We start from the raw sequence: 7,960 nt of genomic DNA, 5'->3' as shown, positions 1-7,960 counted from the left end.
ATTCAACATGATGGATATATGCATGAATAAGTGGAAATGATTAATTACAGCTATGTAGCAACACGGATGAAACAGATAATGTGGATCCAAAGAATTCAGATGTGACAAAATAATATAGTGTGATTCTGTTTATATAAAATTTTTAAAAAAGATAAAACTAAATTGTAGACTTAAAAGATGAATGCTTTGTAGTAAAATCATACAGAAAAAAGAAACCAGGAAAGATTACCATACATGTCATGCTGTTGCTTACCTTTGAGGAGGAGAAAGGGATTAGTGATTGCAATAGAGCACAAGAAGTTTCTGGATTGCTGCCTGTGTTCTCTTTCTTGACTTGGGTGGGTGGTTTTACAGGTGTTCACTTGGTAATGAATCACTGAATAGTACGTGCTTTTATGTGTGCTTTGCTATATGTACCTTTTATTTCATAATAAACTTAAAAAATATAGAGATTTAAATTATATAACTTATACCATATAAGTTAGGAGTGAAGGAAACTGCATTATAGTGTTCTAAGGGAGGAGTAAAGAGGTTGCTTAAGCCAGATTTTCAGTTGAGGATGCATGCTACAATAATCATTAAAAGAACAGAAATAGGATATAGATACAAATAAAGGAAAAATGGAATGATAAAAAATTCAAATCAAAACAGCAAAAGAACAAAAATAACCCTAAAACTAGACTTCATTGTTTCAAAATGCATACATAGTTGAGAAAACTATAAAGAAAGTCATGTGAAGTGATTTACTATATAAGTCAGTATGCTTCTGATAGGGATGGGACATTCAAAGGTATCACTCAGAGAGGCTCTCGGTTACTAAGGGCAATGTTTCTTATACTTGGGCATTTTTTACAAGCATTTTTCTATTTATACTTATTTACTATACATTTATATTTTATGCACTTTTCTGAATGTGTCTATTTCAAAATGAAAAAGGTTTCTAAAAAGAAAAATCAGTTTCTGTAAATCACATTAATAGTTGAAAGAGTAAAATCACATGATCATCTCAAATAGATGCAGAAAACATTTTGATATAATTCAACACTTATATTTTTTAAAGCTCTATTTTTTTTAAAAATTTTTATTTTTAAAGCTCTATTTTTTAAAAAGCATTTTTTTCTGATGAAGAATGGATATCTGCATGCATATGTATAGACATGTATATGTATAAATAAGAACCCCAAACTCTATTGCGAAACAATCTTGAGAAAGAAGAACAGAGATGGAGGAATCACACTCCCTGACTTCAGACTTTGCTACAAAGATACATAATCAAAACAGTATGGTACTGGCACAAAAACAGATACCTAGATCAATGGAAAAGAATAGAGACCCCAGAAATAAACCCATATACTTATAGTCAATCTATGACAAAGGAGGCAAGAATATACAACAGTCTCTTCAATAAATGGTGCTAGGAAAACTGGACAGCTACGTGTAAAAGAATGAAATTAGAATATTCTCTAACACCATATACAAAAATAAACTCAAGAGGTATTAAAGACCTAAATGTAAGACTGCAAACCATAAAACTCCTAGAAGAAATCATAGGGAGAACACTCTGACATAAATTGTAGCAATATTTTTTTGGATCTGTCTCCTAAAGCAAAGGAAGTAAAAGCAAAAATAAACAAATGGAACCTAATTAAACTTAAAAGCTTCTGCACAGGGCTTCCCTGGTGGTGCAGTGGTTGAGAGTCCGCCTGTCGATGCAGGGGACACAGGCTCGTTCCCTGGTCTGGGAGGATCCCACATGCCATGGAGCGGCTGGGTCCGTGAGCCATGGCCGCTGAGCCTGCGCGTCCGGAGCCTGTGCTCTGCAACGGGAGAGGCCACAACAGTGAGAGGCCTGTGTACCGCAGCAAAAAGAAAAAAAAAAAAAAAACAGCTTATGCACAGCAAAGGAAACCATAAACAAAAGACAACCTACAGATTGGGAGAAAATATTTGCAAATGATACTACTGACAAGGGATTAATTTCCAAAATATACAAGCAACTCATATAACTCAACATCAGAAAAACAACTCAATTTTAAAAATGGGCAGGGACTTCCCTGGTGGTGCAGTGGTTAAGAATCCACCTGCCAATGCAGGGGACACGGGTTCAATCCCTGGTCCAGGAAGATCCTACATGCCATGGAGCAACTAAGCCCGTGAGCCACAACTACTTAGCCTGCACTCTAGAGCCTGCGAACCACAACTACTGAAGCCCGCGAACCTAGAGCCTGCGCTCCTCAACAGGAGAAGCCACGGCAATGAGAAGCCCATGCACTGCAACAAAGAGTAGCCTCCACTCGCCGCAACTAGAGAAAGCCCACGTGGAGCAACGAAGACCCAGTGCAGCCAAAATTAATTAATTAATTAATTAATTTTTTAAAAAATGGACAGAAGACCTGAATAGACATTTTCCCAAAAAAGGTATATAGATTGCCAACAGGCACATGAAAAGGTGTTCAACATCACTAATCATCAGGGAAATGCAAATCAAAATCACAATGGGATATCACCTCATGCCTGTCAGAATGGCTATCATCAAAAAGAACACAAATAGCAAGTATTGGCTAGGATGTGGAGAAAAGGGAGCTCTTGTACACTGTTGGTGGGGATGTAAATTGGTTCAGCCACTGTGGAAAGCAGTATGGAGGTTTCTCAGAAAACTAAAAATAGAGCTACCACATGACCCATCAGTTTTACTCCTGGTTATATATCCAAAAAAACACAAAACACTAATTTGAAAAAATTCATGCACCCCAATTTTCATAGCAGGATTATTTACAATTTCCAAGGTATCGAACCAAACCTAACTGTCCATCTAATGGATAAAGATGATGCGGTATATATACATACAATGGAATACTAGTCAGCCATTAAAAAGAATGAAATTTTGCCATTTGCAATGATATGGATGGACTTGGAGGGTATTATGCTAAGTGAAATAAGTCAAAGACAAGTACTGTATGATATCACTTATATTTGGAATCTAAAAAATACAACGAACTAGTGAATATAACAGCAAAAATAACAAAAACAGACTCACAGATATAAAGAACAAACTAGTCGTTACCAGTGGGGAAAGGGGGAGGGGGAGGGGCAAATATAAGGGTATGGGATGAAGAGGTACAAATTATTATGTATAAAATAAGCTACAAGGATATATTGTACAATAGAGAGAATATAGCCAGTATTTTATAATAACTATAAATGGATTATAACCTTAAAAGATTGTGAATCACTATGTTGTACACCTGTAACATATATTGTACATCAACTGTATTTCAATTAAAAAATAATAAATGAAAAAAGGCAACAATGAAAATATAAGCATTCTTTTTTTTTTCTGATAAAGGATGCATATCTACATGCATATATATAGACATATATATGTATAAACATGAATGCAAAACTACGGCAACGGTCATCCTTAATGCTATAATCTTTAGCTTTAAGAGCCAGAGCAAGCCAAGGATGCTTACTTCTGTTCAACATTGTATGTTCCATAATCATAAGAAGAGAGAAATAAAAGGCCTAAGAATGAGAAAAGAAGAAAACAAACTTTTATTTACTCTGACATGATTATGTATGTGGAAGATCCAAAAATACACAAATTATTAGAATTGATAAGAAAGTGGCATCTCTTAAGGTGGTGTTTGGAGCCTCTGAACTCTGGTTAAGTCACAGACCTCCAGTAAACCCAAACCTCAGTCTCATAGTTGTTTTAAAAAAGGGGGAGTGGTGAGTGGATGGCTTATAATACAATGCTTATCAGTGTGGCTGTGAGGATTATAATCAAATAATGTACTTGGAAGTCTCCCGCAAAATGTTACCCCACCTTAGATATTCATTTATTAAGAAACACCAATCATCTGTGTGGTTAAGCTCTTCCTCTTCCTTCAGGCTCTTATCTGGAAGTCATTTCTGAGGGAACATCCCTGCTTAATTTTTTCTTCCTAGCACTTAACTTAGCACTCTCTAACATAATATGTGCTATTTCTCATCTCTCTTCTCAGACACAAGCTCCAAAAGGAATTATTTTTGTTTGCAGAACCACCTGTGCCTGATCCATAATAAGTGCTCAATAAATTTGTGTTGAATCAGTAGATAGATGGGTTAATTTACAGTCACCATCCTGCCTTGATCTGAGCTACTGCATTATAGTAGGTAACAGGGAGTATTTACTAGGATACTAAATGGGAGGGGCCTTGTGACACCTTTTAAACCTCACTACCTGTCAGTCTCTTCCCTGTGGAGAGAGGGGAGGGTTGGAGATTAGATGTGTGACTATTAGAATTAGTAAGAAGGGTAATGGAGCATCCAGAATTGGGGAGAGAGGTCCAGAAAAGGAGACGTGGGAACACTGAAGGCAGACTCCAGGTATCCTGAGTTGGCATTCTGGGCCAGCGCTGCTCAAAGTGCCACTTGCCCACCTTGAAGAGGAACTTTTCTTTTCTCTACATAAAGACTTGCTTTTTGTAGAGACTCTCCAGCCCTGGATTTCTAGGCAGAATGTCTCAAAACTATCCCACATGTTTTTAACTGTTTTTTAAAGCATAATTAAAGTCTCCCAACTGATTTACATGAAATAGGTAGTAGCATACAGACAGAATCACTATACTAACTGCTAGACTAATTAGATTGTGTCTACACTTTCATAATGCCTAGTTGTTTCCTTTGAAACCCTTAACATACTTATTGTTTAATCTGTTATTTTTAATGATTTGCTCAATATCTCTTTTCCAGTCAAACTGTAAGCTCTGTGAGGACAAAGGTCATGTTTGCCTTGCTTGCTACCAGGTGCACAGAATGTATCATAGTGTACGGTACATAGTAGGCAGATGGTAAACATTTACTGCACTATCTAAAGATTGAGATTTATAGACATATTAGACCAAAGTATAAATCACATCTTTCTTGACTAGGATTTTGCAGTTAATGAAACCTTTGCTACTGTTCCAGGTATAACTTGGAAAATTATTGTCATTCAGTCACTGAATTCAAGAAGACTCCTTACACGATCTCTTTCTGGCCTTAAGCTAGCTGTCTGCTTTTTTTTACCGATCCAATCAGAAGCCCCTCATCAAACCTACTATAGCCTAAACTGACTATGCACTTGGTCACATTTATTCTCCCCTCATAACCTCATGTTCTTTTGGAAGAAGCCTACCCTACCTGTCCCACTGCTGAAATGACAAGCCAGGTTCCTCTTACTTGCTACCAATAATTATCAGTAATTATCCTCAAAGGAAGGATTTCCTATTGAAACAGAAATTTTAACAACTTTTGTCCCAACATGAGTTCATTCCATCTTCTTCTTTCTCCTGAACCAATTGTAAATGTACTTGAACCATTTACATATATGTGAACGGTGATATACCCTGTGTCCTTATGTTAGGGTAAATGCATGTTTGCCTTCTCTCTCCCTCCAGAACAGTTACTCTCAACCCTGGCTTCATATTAGAATCAGCTGAGGAACTTGGAAAGCATACTTATGTCTGGGTCCCATTTCAGAATGTCTTATGTAAATGATTTATGGTGAAGTCCAGGCATAGATGTAATTGTAAAGGCCCCCAGGAATTATAGGCCACAGAGTAGAGACTCTACCCTCCACAAGCCATGTCTCTATCTCCCCCAACTTCTCTTACCAGAGAGCATAGGGCAGGGCTGTCTCCTCAGGGTTTTCTCTAAGTGTCGGGCCTTCTCTTTAGCGAAAGTGGTCATAGTTGATTGCTGTTCATTCAGTTCATCACTTGACTGCCTGATTCCTGGGCTTGGGAAGTGAGAACCTCACTTTTCAGCCAATTTGCTGCGTCCTGAGATCATAAGTGTAGAACTGCTTAGGTGGGGCATTTGTCAAATGCTCTATAAACTAGCAAATGTTTAAACATGATTAAAAGAAAAGAAAATGAAGCCCCGATAAAACAAAATAAAACCTTAAGTAAAAGCTGACACAATATTAACCCTCAGCAGGATTTTCAGAATCTGCGTCACAGAAGAGGCCCTTATGGATGAAGAAAAATATAAAGTCCTCATTCACTGCCTCTTAAACAGGAGCCCCAGGCAACAGAGACTTTTTTGAAGGATTTGCTGCCAATGGAATGTGAAGACATCTGTTGGCCCAATAGTTGAAAGCAAGAGACTGGCAGATGTCACTGGCACACAGCTTTTAGAGTTGTTTATCAAATAAAAACAAAAATTGCTGTTCCTTCACTTGTGTTCATGAGACCCTGTAACATCTAGAGCAGGAAGACCATTAAATGATGGGTACAATTTAGGTGAGGGCAAGAAAGAAGAAACTAGGAACACTCTAAGCACCAGAGAGAATTGTAGCAAAGACAAAAACAAGGAAATGGGTAAATGCGGGTTTATCACTTAAGGAAATTGCTAAATAGTTCTCCAACCTTTGGCCATGTACACATCCTTACCAACATTTGGTGTTGTCAGCCTTTTAATTTTAACCATTCTGGTGAGGGTGAAATGGTACCTCTAGTTTCAGTTTTCATTTCCTTCATCTCCAATGATGTTAAACATTTTTTCAGGTGTTAATAGCTGTTTTTATATCTTACTTTTTGAAATGTCTGTTCATCTTTAGCGCCCCCCCCCGCCTTTTTTTGAGTTCTCTCTCTCAGATCCTACTCGGGTCCACATACTCAGCTCCAGAAACCTCCATCATAGAGGAGGTCATGTCAGTCCACCTCTTTCCTTCCCCTTTGCCTTATAAAACAAAAACAAACAAAAAAATAGCCCAGTTTTTAATTAGGTTGTTTGTGTTTTTATTATAGTTTTGTACAAGTTCTTTTTATGTTATGGATAGAGATCTTCCATGGATTGCCTGTTTTTTATCTTACTAGTCTTTTGATGAACAGAAGCATTTATGGTTTTGGGGGGTTTTTTTGTTTGTTTTTTTTTTTTTTTTGCAGTACTCGGGCCTCTCACTGCCGTGGCCTCTCCCGTTGCGGAGCACAGGCTTCCGACGCGCAGGCTCAGCGGCCATGGCTCACGGGTCCAGCCGCTCCGCGGCATGTGGGATCCTCCCGGACTCGGGCACGAACCCGTGTCTCCTGCACTGGCAGGCGGACTCTCAACCACTGCACCACCAAGGAAGCCCCAGAAGCATTTATGTTTGATGAACCCTGGTTTATCAGTTTTTTTGTTTATTACTTAAGAAATCTTTGCTGTCTTCAGATCAGAAGGGTATTCTCCTATGCTTTCTTTTTCTATAGATTTTATAGTTTTATATTTTACATTTAGGCCCATGATCCATCTTGAATTAAAGTTTGTGCATAGATGTTTTAGGGGATTTTGATCTTTTTAAAAATATAAATATTTAGTTCTTTTGTCTTCAAAGCAGCTTGCTGGGATTGTGTGTGTGTGTGTCTGTGTGTGTGTGTCTGTGTGTTGGATTTATGTGTTGGATTTATAGACCAGTTTTGGGAGAATAGAGATCTTAACAATTTTGAGCTTTCAGAGCCATTAACATTGTACATCTTTTGATTTCAGTAATGCTTTGTAGAGGTCATGGACTTTTTATTTTCTTTTTTTTTTTTTTGGTTAGATTTAATCTTAGGCATGTAAAGATTTTTATATTTCAATTTCCATTAGTTTTTGCTATTAGACAGAAATACAACTGATTTTTATATATCAACCTTGAGTCCTGCAATTTTGATGAACTGACTTATTCTATTGGGACTTTTTGTAGCTTCCATAAGGGTTTTCTATGTACACAACAGTGTCTCTGACAATATCAGTTTTCTTCTGCCTTCCCGATTATTTAATTCATTCATTCTTTCATTTATTTATGAACTGGCTAGAGTTTCTACCATGTTGTTGAATAAAAATAATAAGAGCAGGCATTTCTGCTTTGTTTCTATCTTAGATGGAAAAAGTTCAATGTTTCACAATTAAGTATGATTATAGACCAAGATTTTTTAAAATATATGCCTTTTATCACACTGAAGAAATGACT

The sequence above is a fragment of the Kogia breviceps genome, chromosome 4, assembly GCF_026419965.1.
Source record: "Kogia breviceps isolate mKogBre1 chromosome 4, mKogBre1 haplotype 1, whole genome shotgun sequence".
In the NCBI taxonomy this organism is placed as follows: Eukaryota; Metazoa; Chordata; class Mammalia; order Artiodactyla; family Physeteridae; genus Kogia; species Kogia breviceps.
Note: the sequence above shows the minus strand (reverse complement) of the source record.